General features: G+C 38.1%; 1 protein-coding gene across 4 annotated transcripts in view; it reads right to left on the bottom strand.

Moving 5' to 3' along the window:
* Nucleotides 1-13,551, bottom strand: part of Sac1 (phosphatidylinositol-3-phosphatase SAC1) — a 677,000-nt gene that overhangs the window by 98,648 nt on the left and 564,801 nt on the right. The gene's annotated exons all lie outside the window — the stretch shown is intronic.

The raw sequence follows: 13,551 nt of genomic DNA, 5'->3' as shown, positions 1-13,551 counted from the left end.
CCTTAAAAAAAGTAACATTTGTAGTGAAATGTATAAGATATTATTTGATTACAGTCATTTTGTTTGTCACAAAGCAAAGGTATTGTGTCAGATAACACTTCTATTGCATCACACAGTAATTGCAAGGTATTGCATCAGCTGTTTCAATAAATACGCCGTTGGAAGGGTATACACGCTCATTAGAATCCTGTTTTGTGGAGATGTAAGCATTGCTCTATATGTTCAGTTGACACCAAGAAAAAAAAGTGTGTAGCTGTTGCTCTGAAAGCCCTTCCCAGGAAGGGCTTTCTACATGTACTATCGCTGATAAAATAGGCTGGCCACCAGTCAACAGTATCCCAGATGCTGAAATTAAAGCATGAAACTGGTGATGTAAAGAGAAAACCTGGATCAGTCCATAAGAGAGTGACTATGCCTTCCCAAGATCAATATTTGAAATGGCTACGCTTTCGTAATTGCCATGCTAGTGCTCCTGATCTAAAATTGGACTTTGAGATGGCCTCTGGTGTTGAAACAAGTGCATGAGCTATACAAAGACGGCTTTTGGAATGTGGTCTGCATGTCTATCAGCCCAAGAAGAAGCCTTTGTTGACCCAACAAATGAGGAAGAAGCGACTTGCTTAGGCTAAAAGCATGTTTCATGGACAACACCCCCAATGGGACACTGTCATCTTTTCTGAAGAATCAAAATTCAGCCTGCATGGCTCGGATTGGAAGCGATATGTCAGAAGACAAAAATCGGAGGCAGGCCATCCTGCCTGCATAACACTGACTGTAACGTTCCCCACCGGTCAGATGGTCTGGGGCTGCATAACAAACAAAGGGGTGGGGCGAATTAAGTTTATTAACGGAACGGTGAATACAGAAGCCTACACTGCTATCTTGGAGGAGTGCCTGAAACCCGTTATTAGGGATCACCACACATGTGTACAAAACTGCATTTTTCAACAGGACTCAGCACCTTGCCACACAGCAAAATTGGTAAAGTTTTATGATATTTAGATTTAATGATGAGTTTGTCTTCTTGTCTCACAACATACTTACACCAATTTTTTTTCCCTTGTTTTTCTCCCTTAAGGTGTAGATCTTGGAGGAGTGCCTGAAACCCGTTATTAGGGATCACCACACAGACGTCCAAAACTGCATTTTTTCAACAGGACTCAGCACCTTGCCACACAGCAAAATTGGTAAAGTTTTATGCTATTTAGATTTAATGATGAGTTTGTCTTCTTGTCTCACAACATATTTACACCAATTTTTTTTCCCTTGTTTTTCTCCCTTAAGGTGTAGTCAACCTCAGAAATGCTGGAATTACAGTGTTGGACTGGCCTGGCAACAGTCCATATTTGAACCCTATCGAAAATTGCTGGTACATAATGTCATCTAAAATTGCTCAGAAGAAGCCAACAAGTAAGATTCAGCTGCAGGAGAGCACTGTACCACGAAATTGGGCAACCATATATCCAGAAGTTGATTAACTCTATGCCAGATCATTGCAAGGCTGTAATTGCAGCTCGAGGAGAAACAACAAAATATTGAGGACTTATTTTGCTGATTTACAGTACATAATACTATTACGTTAACTTGTCATTTCAGTTTTATGCATAAATGCAATAAAATGTATGTTCGGTTGTCATGATTGCCATTTGCATGATTTCTTATATGTCGATTAATTACGCATTTTACCCTTTGGGAAGATATTTATGACAATTAGGTATATCAGGTCGAGTCTTTTTACTGGATTTCATTCACAGAGATATATATCCCATCTAACAAATGCATTTCGAATATTTCTGCAACCCACAATGCAGTGCAAAACACATTATTTGCAAAATTCACAAGTGATGCAGTTTCTTTGTCTGCCACTCTATATATATACAGGGTCATCGAAAAAAGTGTCCGTGATTCCCCTTTTAATTATCTTTGGAAATATTTGATCAATTGCTGTGATCGTAGCAGCAAACAGTATCGTAACTCACTAAGTTTTATTTGACACCTCAACAATGACCTTGGCTGCATCGTGAGTATGAGTAGAATGACTCCTATGCACACTGCCTCAGTCACTGTCAGTAAGATGGTGATCATGGAACAGAAAGCACAGTGTGTTGTGGTAAGCTGAATTTAAATTTGTCATAACAGTGCAATGTCAATACCGACATACTTACAGACAAGATGTGCCAACAGACAAGATTATAATATGTTAGTTTAATCAGTTTAAGGAAACTGGCAGTGTAGACATTAAGAAATCTCCAGTCCAACCACCAATGTCTGAAGAGAACGTGGAGCACTTGAGACAGTCTTGCTTACGAAGTCCGAAGAAATCCATCGCTCGTCGCATCCTGGAGCTTGGCATTCCAAAGACCACCATTCAGATTGTTCTTGATAAACCACCGAGACTACATAAGATTCAACTCAAACACAAAATCAAACCTGAAGACTTCGGCTTCTGTGGCCATATTGCGCCTCCCAAGGTTTTTGCAGTACTTTGATCCAAGCCCGAGGCGAGAATCGAACCCACGACCTTTGGGTTGCCGGGCAGGTACTTTACCCACTCGGCTAGCCCGGTCGGCCCATCCCAGATGTACTGAATTTGCTAGTGCCATGTTAAATGAACTTGACAATGATGAAGTTACTTAAAACGCATTTTGTTTAGTGACGAAGCAACCTTCCACATAAATTGGGCTGTTCATCCTCACAATTGTAGAATTTGGGGGTCACAGCAACCAAATGAACTTCACCAGTATGTACGTGATTCTCTTGAAATAAACATGCGGTGTGGGCTAATGCATGATTGCTTGCAAGGCCCATTTATGTTTCCTGTTTGGATATGCTTCAGCTTTATGTTTTTCCTGAAGTTGAAGACATAGAAAGAGAGAAAGGAGTTTCTGTGATTTTTCAGCAAGGTGGTGCACCACCTAATTTCAGCCATAATGTGCAGAATGCCCTAAATAACAGGTTTTCTGATCGTTGAGGAAGAGGCGGACCTGTGCCTTGGCCACCAAGAACATCGTTTCTTGTGGGCTACCTAAAGAACATCGTCTGTGCAGAAAATATTTGCGATCTGCATCATTTAAGAGAGAGGATGACAGCTGCAATAGCAACCGTTAAGCCGGAAATGATTGAGCACACATGGACAAAGATTGGTGCTCATATTGAAACATACTAAGGTATGAAGTAAAACTTGAGCTATTCCTGTCGATATTAACAAATAAATCAATTGATTGATGTAATTATTTATGTTATTTTATTATGAAATCATGGACACCTTTTTCGATGAACCTGTATATATGTTATTAGTAGTAGACAGTGTCACTGCTATCTGAATAATTACAATCACATAAATTGCAAATTAACATCACAACTGAAACTAATGAACAAAAGGGTAAGTAAAGGTAAAATAAATTTACACCTGGAATGTGAATTCCATGGAAGAACTAGATGGGAGCAAACACATTTTTTCAATGTGCGTGTTTATTTTTCTTGATGGATGAATTAGGGTAAAAGAAATTGGGAGATAAAAGGGAAAGTATCTCTCCAACAGATACCACCCCATTCATGACTGAAAAAAAAAAACTTTCCCTGCTAAGCTTTTCCTCTAGTCATATCCTTAACACTCAAGCCACTGCTGGAGGCCAACAGTCCTCCAGTGAAACACAAGCAGATTTAAAACTAGACATTTTAAATATGTAAATTTAAAACTGCTGACCATAACTGACATTTGCTTGCTGGGATAGAGTTTTCAGTACCTTCTAACTTCCTTTATTTCATATTTTCTATGTGATTTGAGATATCTTATGGGTCAGTAGTCTGTAATATCGACCTAAATTGATCTGAGAGACAACAATCCTTAATGTTATTGTTCGAATTCACTGGTTATTTTATTTTAATATTATCATTTTGGTATCAGTTTCAATCTTCTTGTTCAATATTCCCATTCACTGTAGTAACTTACAGTAATTATTTTACAATATAACATGACACACCATAGAAGCATTAGCATAAACAATTTTAGTGCTGAGAGAAAAACACAACTGTGACAGATTACTATTAAATGTACAGATTATAAATTAAACAGTAGCACTGAAATGGGGAGAGGGGAATGCTCTTCCACAGCAGACTCCTGAAGATTACCCAGTAAATTTGAGGGAATAATCCAGAGATTGGATTAAACCATTGTTTTCATTATGACGGCGTCACCGAAGATGGAGAGATTTCTTTGGACTGGAAAAGTGCCAATGTATTGCCGATACATAAACGCAATCCTAACAGTGAAATCAATAACTACAAATCAGTTAGTCTGACTTCCGTAGCAGGGAAAATCTTAACAGCGATGATAAAGAGTGCAATCCAGGAACATTCAGATGGAAATGGTATTCTGAAAGACACACAACTTGGTCAGCTATTTTGACAAAATTACTCACAAGTTGGACATAGGGAATAATTTCAACATAGTTTATTTGGATTTTAGCAAAGGCATTTTCACTCAGTTCCTCGTGAGAGTTTAATGTATTAGGAGGAACACATCGGAATTATGGATGAGATGCTAAGAAGGATCACAGGGTGGCTACCGGATAAGAGGCAGGGAGTTGTGATTAATGGACATTTCTCAGATGTGTAACATCAAAAGTGTGGTTCACAATTTGGTTCTTGGACCATCGTTGTTTCTCATTTTCGTAAATGACATCAACAAAGGGATAGAGGATGTGTTGTCAAAATTTGCAAATGATGTAAAGACCGACAGAGAGTCATTAATGATCCGTGGCAAGCAGCACTCTTCAGGATGACTTGAACAACTTCAAGAATGGTCAGAAAAGTGGCAGATATGTTTTAATGCAGCAAAAATGCAAGGATTTAAAGTTGGGAAATAGCAACTCATAGGTAACTTATATACATATACACTTGGTGGGGTTGTATATATATACACAATATGTATGTATGTATGTATGTGTGTGTGTGTGTGCATATATACATATAACTGTAATTTTATGTTAAAATAAAAAGAAATGAAAGTATGCCAGTAGTGTGGCAAATCAGTAGAGCGAGGAAGAATTTAACATCAAAATAATAGGACAGAGAATCAAAAATTTTTATTTTTACTTTATTCTCTATTTTTACTTATTTCTGTATTGTTGGCTGGTTACATTTACATATAGTGATATTTCATGCAATTCAGAAACTGGTGCTTAGCAATGGGGGGGGGGGGGTGCTGCTGAATTTTCCTTTAATTTGGACTCTATTTTTTTATGTTAAATTCTTCCTTGCTCTACTGGTTTGCCACGCTACTGGCATACCTTCATTTCTTTTTATTGTAACATAAAATTATAGTTAAATACATGCAACATGTTGTACTTTTTGCATATTTGCTGCCACTGATGTCTGCTCCACTATCCTTATTTTTTATTTTCGCTTAATTTTGCTGTCTAATATACAATTCATTTGGATTTAATTAGAATTATATATATATATATATTAAATCTAATTTAAAAATAAAAGTTTCAGTTGAAAAATTAATGTCAGGTATGACAGATGTGTCGGCCTCCGTAGCAGAGTGGTCAGGAGTGGGAGTGCAGTAGCACACGCTCCTTGAGTAGGCTGGGGTTCAAGCCCCTGACTGCTAAATTCAATCTGCCAACCTGCACTGGACCAGCATGGCAGATTATGGTCCATCTCCCTCAACATGAATTGTTGAGGAGGCTTCCATCCTGCAGTGGGTTGATAATGGCTGCAGTTTACCTTTTTTTTTTATGACAGACGCAACTAAAAGCACAAAGCAGCATTAAAGGATACAAAAGTATGTATGAATAGATATATTAGATAAAGTATGCATAGCTGGAGGTGAAAATCACACAAAGTGCCAGTGACCAGAAAGGTAAGGATAGTAGAAAAAGAAGTATAGTAAATATGTAAAGAAAGAATGTTAATATCTTAAAAGTTATCATGAATTAAGAAAATTATGGGCTGATCTTTCATATGTGGAGCACTGGTGTTTAACAACATTACGTTTTATCTAGAAATTTTGATCTAGGAATCTGGGAATTTAGACATTCACAACCCCATAGGTGATGCCCATTCCAGTTACTCATGATAAAAATGGGACAGGTATTTTATTATTATTAATAGCCATATGGTGCAAGGAAGCCTGAGGCTTATGCTGCACCAGGAAAAAAAAAAAAAAAAATTCCCGAGTTACCCTGAGAGAGAGAGAGAGAGAGAGAGAGAGAGAGAGAGAGAGAGAGAGAGAGAGAGAGAGAGAGAGAGAGAGAGAGAGTCAAAAGTAGAAAGGAATAACCAAGAAAGAGAAGAATGATCATATCCATTCAGGACCCTGGGTGTGCCAAGTCCATACTCACCAGATGTGAGCCCCCGGGGTTGTGTGAGCCCCCAGGGTAAGTCATTTAACTCATAATTAGTCCTTCTCGGTCACTAATGATCCAGAATATATTTCAACCATTTCTTCTTATAATTTCTATTCTAACCACACGGCTTCACTCCCGACAACTGTCAACAGAAGTATTTTCTTTGATTCCCTCATTTAAAATTCCGGAAATATCTATTAGTTACTGTACAAAGAGCAAACATGTTGGATCAAGTATGATGTGCCAATAAGTCTTTCCAATTATTCCCAAGGAAAACAGTAGATGCTGCCCTCATTAATGAAATTTGTGGGAAAATCAAATAAATTTGTGTACTAACCATAGAAAATTATGTTAAGGTAGTGTATGTGCGCAGCTGTTGCTTATTCACTCAATATATCTGCACGCTCCTATGTAATTATTATTGGGAATAAAAATATAAAAATAAGATAAATAAACAAAGTTAAAAAAAAAAAAAAAAAACTCAACAAATGGCAACAAATTGTTTTTATGAAAACAACACAATGCTTTCTTTCCTCAACGTGTATTGCATCTACTAACAAAACTTCAAGGAAGAAATCATCTATTGGAAGCAACATTGGAAACTGGAAAAACTGGTAGCTATTGATAATACCAGATTATATTCTGGATAGAAAAAAAGAAGTTTCCATTATTGTAATTGTTTGTGGAAAAAAATTAAAAGTACAGCACATTTCTAGCTGTTGAGCTTTAACAAAATTTAAAGAAAATACCTCTGCTGATAGCAGAGTTATAACTTTCAAAAACTAGTTTTAAACGAACTTTGCATCGACCTTACTTTGTGCACAGAAGGGGCCAGGGAAAGCATGCAATATTTACAACAGGTTTTTTTTTTTTTTTTTTATGAATGGTTTTTTTTTTAATTAAGAAATGAAAAATTCTTTATCAGTTACCATACAAGCCAGAAAAGGTTATGTTTATTCTATTATAAAATACATTTACTTTTTTTCCATTTTATTCTGACATTAAAGGGTTGCTACTATTTGATTTCACCACAAGGAGCTTTCCAGAATAAAACATCTACACAAAGTGTAAACATCAATACTCTTGATCTCATTATCAGCAGTGATCACAATGCATTGAAGTACAATTTACTTAAAGATTTACTTTACTTCTGTCAAAGGAAAGGAAAAGGGCTTTCTTAAAAGTGATGAAAGCAGTCTCAGACAGTTTTTAAATTCTATTTAAATTCAGTAGGACTAACTGATGTAGTTACCAACAGAAAATTCTAAATGTGAAGGATTCAGGGATGATATCATGGAAACCACTAGGCTTGTAATATCAAAAAATAACCCCAGGGGCTCACATCTGGTGAGTATGGGCTTGGTACACCCAGGGTCCTGAGCTGGGTATCATCATTCTTCTCTTTCTTGGTGATTCCGTTCTCTTTCTCTCTCTCTCTCTCTCTCTCAAGGTAACTCAGAAATTTTTTTTGCCTGGTGCAGCAAAAGCCTCAGGCTTCCTTGCACCATATGGCTGATAATGATAATGATGATAACTAACAGATACAGTTCAGGGCACAGACCTAGATGGATATCAGATGAAAACTGATGAGACTCATGGAAGTGAAGAAAAATGCATGGGATACATAAACTATCACATGATACAGATGCCTGCAGTAGCTATAAACTAATCTGCAATCAAGTCACAAAGGAGATTAGGCAAGTTAAGGCAGATTATGAAAAGTCAGTCACTAAGAATGCAAATAAATGTGGAATGGATATCTTTGTTTCTGTTAAGACTAGAAGGAAAGCAGTAATTCAATAGGTTAACTGGATAAGAATGGCATAAGTGTTGATAATTCTATTCAGGTTCCTGACAAGCTGAATAAATACTTTGCACCTGCATTCAGACAAGGACTTTTTTGTAGGGACAGAGACACTATAAATATATCAAAGTCTAACAGGAAGCTAAACGATTTTGTAAAATCTGAAAGGAAAGCAGAAAATTAATTGTTGAAGCTAGAAGTAAATATGACATCGGGGATTGATCAGTGGCATATGCACGTAGGGGTTGGGGGTCAGAACCCCCCCATTAGACCTATGCATAGGTTTTAATCAGTGATAGTATGATTATCCTTAACAGAAATATTAAATGCTACATTTAAAATGAGCTTTCTTATGAAAAAGATAATTTTTTACTCGACTCTACTAAGTGTGTGTATGGGTGTGAGGAGCATCTCGATGGATTAGAGTTGACATGCACCGATGTTATAATAGTGAGGATGATTGTTTGAAAGGTTTGGAATCATTAAGTATTCACTGTGATATCATAATTACAAAACAAGTATTTGATTAACTGGCTAAAAATCCAAGAAATCGAGTAACATTTTTAAGTGAGGAAATAAATATACATATACTAATATTATTTAAAGTTAAGATGTTTATTTATTCATTTTTTTTATGTAAACCCCAAACACGAGAGGTATTAGAACCTATAGTACTTAGTACCGTGCTTGGGTACTTGGGATTGAGAAGATGAAAGAAGATATTTGTTGACATTGGATTTGAACTTCTGGAGACTGTCATTTTCAGGAAATACGTATGAAGGAAGGTTGTTCCAGAAAACAGCAGTTGAAGGAATAAACGAGGAAGATGACAAGTTGGTTCTCCGAGTTTGAAGTTGGACAGTAAATGGATGTTGGCTGGTGGCGGCACGTGTTCGGACTGTTTTGAAAGAGAGAGAGCGGGAATTATAGAAGCCAATTCAGAAGAACAGTGCCCATGGAAGTATCTGTAGAAGAGATATGCAGCAGAAACAGTACGTCTATGAGACAGCGAGTGGAGAGACTCTGTTAGAGATGAATCATTAATTAACCTAACTGCCCTCTTCTGAATGGAATCAAGAAGCCTGAGAGAGGTTTTGGGGGCACCACCCCAGATGTGGGAACAATATTCCATGGCAGGGCAGATTTGCGATTTATACAGAGTGAGCACCTGTTTGGAAGAAAAGTAACGCCGAGAGCGAAAGAGAAAACCAAGTTTTTTAGATGCAGAGGAAGCAATATTTGTAATGCGCTTGTGCCAAGAGAGATTAAAAGTCAGGATAATCGCCAAAAGAGATATATCATTTTGCCTAGAAATCGGAGTGTCACTAAAGATAAGCATAGGAGCAGAGGAATCCTTTTTGCGAGATATAAGACAAGACTGAGTTTTAGAAGGGTTGAAATCAACTAAGTTTTCTTTGCCCCACTGGAAAATTACCTGAAGATCGGCATTTAAGGAATTGGTAGCAGATTTTTGAGAAGTTTAAGCTGATTGAGCAGCACAAGGTTTCTCAAAATGGAAAGTGGAATGCAATGTGCTATCATCAGCAAAACTATGGATAGGATATCCAGTAAATGGAAGAAGGTCATTAATATACAAGAGGAAAAGAGTGGGAGAAATAACTGAACCTCGGAGGACACCGGCATTAGTGGAGAAGTCAGAAGACAGAGAGCCATCTACCATCACCCTCAGTGAGCGATCAGAGAGAAAACTGGATAACCAATTACTAAAAACAGTTGGCAAAACCATAAGATGGAAGCTTGTTTAGAAGACCTTTATGCCAAACACGATCGAAAGCCTTTGAGATGTCAAGAGCAACTACTTGCGTTTCACCGAACCTTTCCATTGAGTTAGTTCATAAATGGATAACATAAGCCAGAATATCACCAGTGGATCGACACTGACGGAAGCCATACTGGCAATCATTGATCAGATGGAAGGTTTCTAGGTAGTTTAAGAGTTGGCGGTTAATTGATTTCTCCATTACTTTAGAAAGAGTAGAAGTAATTGCAATGGGACGATAATTGGATGGGAGGGATTTGTCACCCTTTTTATGAACTGGCTGGATATGAGCAAATTTCCAAGCAGAAGGAAAAACACCTTTGGAATAAGAAAGTGAAAAAAGGCAGCAAAGAATAGGAGTAAGTTCAGGAGAACAGTTTTGAGAACAATTGGAGAAATACCATCGGGACCTGGAGCTTTCTTAGCATCAAGATTCGTAAAAATCCTTCTGACATCCTTTTGACGGAAGACCACAGGAGGCATTGAATGGAGCGTGTTGGGAATGGTGGGAGGTGTTTTTCCAAGATCATTAATACATGATTTGGAAGAAAAATGTGATGCTAGCAGGTCAGCTTTATTCTTGGATGAAATGACAACAGAACCATCTGGTTTGGACAGAGGTGGGAGCAGAGATGGGCAAATGTTGCGGCCAATAGCTTTGGCAAGAGACCAGAATGCTTGGCTATCGTTAGAGCAAGAGGCAAGTTTTCTACACTTAGCCTGTTCAAACTCTAGTTTGGACTGATTAATAACTTCTTTACAATTGTTGCGAGCTTTGGTGTAGGTAGAAAATGAAACTGGAGAATTAGAAACAAGCCAATTACGATATGCAATATTCTTCTCTTGAACAGCCTTAGCACATTTATTGGAAAACCAAGGTTTATTTAAAGGACGAGATTTTAAAGTGGAGTGTGGGATAAAGGATTTCATTCCTGCAAGAATAATTTCACTGACACGATCTGAGCAAACGTTGACATCAGAAGTTTTGAAACAGTAATCCGACCAAGGAAAAGAAGAAAAGAAGTCTCGCAGGTCATCCCATTTTGCATTCTTGTTATGCCAAACAACACGAGGTTGGCTATTTCCAAAACGAGGTTGGGAATAGCCATGAGATAAAGGTTCCATTGGAGAAGAGACAATGACCAAGTTGTGATCTGAAGTGCCTAAAGGACCTCTCACATAGACCGTGTACTTAGAAGGGTTGTTGTGAGAAAAAGACCAAGTGTATTGGCTGTATGATTAGGATTGTCCAGTATTCTTGTAGGTAAATGAACAATCTGTGCAAGGTCATTAGTAATTGCAAAAGCCTCAGCATCTCAACCAGCTGGGTCGGTGTGACTAGAAAATGGAAGCCAGCTGGAGTTGTGAACATTAAAATCACCAAGGAAAATTACCTCACTGTTAGGAAAGTTGGACTGGAGAAAGTCAAGTTGCAAAGAGAGGAAGTCAAAGAGCTCCAAGACATTAGTGGAGTTGGGAGAACGGTAGAGACACAGATGAATTTGACACAATGAGGTAAAGAGATTTTAAGCTAGAGAAGATCAAAAAGAGGAGATTCCAAATTGCCAAATCTCTGACAGGGAATATCAGAACGGACATATGCACAAGTACCACCTTTGAGGCGAAAGGAATCATACAGCGAATAATTTGGGCATCTGAGATGAGCAGTAGTTGAATCAACCGATAACTGAGATTCTATCAGAAAAAGTACATGGTGTTTGGCAGACTGCAAGTGGAAATGGACATCGTTGAGATTAGAATTGAGACCACGCATATTTGTGAAATGAATTAGGAAGTGCTTGTGTTAGTGATGTTTTTTGATTAGATGTTAATTTTAGTCTGATATTCTTCAATAATTTATTGTCATTTATAATTTTTTATGTGTAGTGTAGTAAATCAAAGACGAAATTGTAAAAAAATCATTTAATTGGAACATCTGTACCTGATTTTGATTTATATAAAATTTATGAAATTTTCATGATAACTTCAGTTTTTTTTTATTTTTTAAATAAACCACTTCCATGACAACCTCCTGCATATGCCACTGGGATTGATGAAATCTATTCAATTATACTAAAAGATGTGACAAAAGAGATAAACAGACCTATAGCCATAATTATGAGGGCATCTATGGATTTACAGGTCCTTAGAGATTGAGATATGAAAATTTCCCTTGTATACAAAAGGTGCAATCAAAGAATGAAAGAATTTCACACATGTAAACGTGACTTCTGTTTAAATGGAAATAATGGAGTCAGTGGTTTAAGAAGTAATACAGGATCATCTTAACAAGGATGCAGTTTCTGTGGGGATGGTAATGTCAGTGGTTACTATCTCTGCCACCGAGATAATAACAGGAGATGGAAACAACTGCCTCAGTTGTTACCATCCCTGTCCTGTTCAGGCGCGCCACCTACTATTATCATTCTGAGCTTCAGTCAATTATGCATACGTAACTTCCTTAATAAGTGCATGAAATTTGATTCAAGTAGAAGTGTTACAGGCAAATCAACCTCTGATCCACGACATCCTGAATGCTCAGAGAATAAAAATTTCTGTTCTAGTCCAAGGCATAATTTCTGTTAAAAAATTAAATTATACTTACATCACCAAAAATTAGTACTACACTACTACCACAATATCACTATGTAATACAAAAGTACAATTGAAATGTCTCATCATTTTAAGCTAATATTTATACACAGATGAGCCAAAACATTATGACCAGTGAGTTGTTATGCGAATCGAAAAAACTGCAGGTGAACTACGGCATATGTCGGTACATGGTATAAAAAACACCTTATACTGAGCTCCATTAATCAGTGTTATTCTTGTTCTTCAGATGGGAAAGGCAACGGACTCAAGCGAGTTTGACAAAGGCCAAATTGTAATGCAGACAACTGGATCAGAGCATATCCGAAACAGCACGGCTAGTGGGGTGCTCACGTTAAGTGGTGGTTAGTACCTACTGAAAGTGGTCCAAGGAGGGAAAAACCCACAAACTGCCGGCGAGGTGTTGGACGACCACGACTCATCGATGCTTGAGGTGAGCAAAGGCTCTCCCAGATGGTACATAGCAACAAAGGGCGACTGTGGCATAACTCGCCCGTAATTAAAATGCTGGTGACAGGAGTAATGTGTCACAACACACAGTACATCGAACCCTGCTGAAAATGGGGCTGTGTAGTGGCAGGCCACTCTGAGTGCCTACAGTTCATCAACAACAGCACCTACAATGGGTGTGCAAGCATCGAAACTGGACCTTGAGTGATTGGAAGAAGGTCGTCTGGTCCGATGAATCACGTTTCCTGTTGCACCATGTGGATGGCCATGTATGTGTGCATTGTTTACCTGGGTAAGTGATGGTGCCTGGATGCGTGGGATAAAAACAAGCTGGTGGCGGCGGTGTTATGTTTTGGGTGATGTTCTGCTGGGGTAACCTGGGTCCAGTCCTCCATGTGCCGGGCACTTTGATGTCTACCACCTATCTAAACATCATTGCTGATCAAGTACACCCTTTCATGGCAACGGTCTTCCCCTCTGGCGGTGCCATCTTTCAGCAGGATAATGCACCATGTCACACCACCTGGATTGTTCGAGACTGGTTCACG

This window comes from Mastigoproctus giganteus, chromosome 10, assembly GCF_048544385.1.
Source record: "Mastigoproctus giganteus isolate SK-2022 chromosome 10, ASM4854438v1, whole genome shotgun sequence".
Classification (NCBI taxonomy): Eukaryota; Metazoa; Arthropoda; class Arachnida; order Uropygi; family Thelyphonidae; genus Mastigoproctus; species Mastigoproctus giganteus.
The sequence above is the reverse complement of the archived record's forward strand: the minus strand, read 5'-3'. Positions and strand labels throughout refer to the sequence as shown.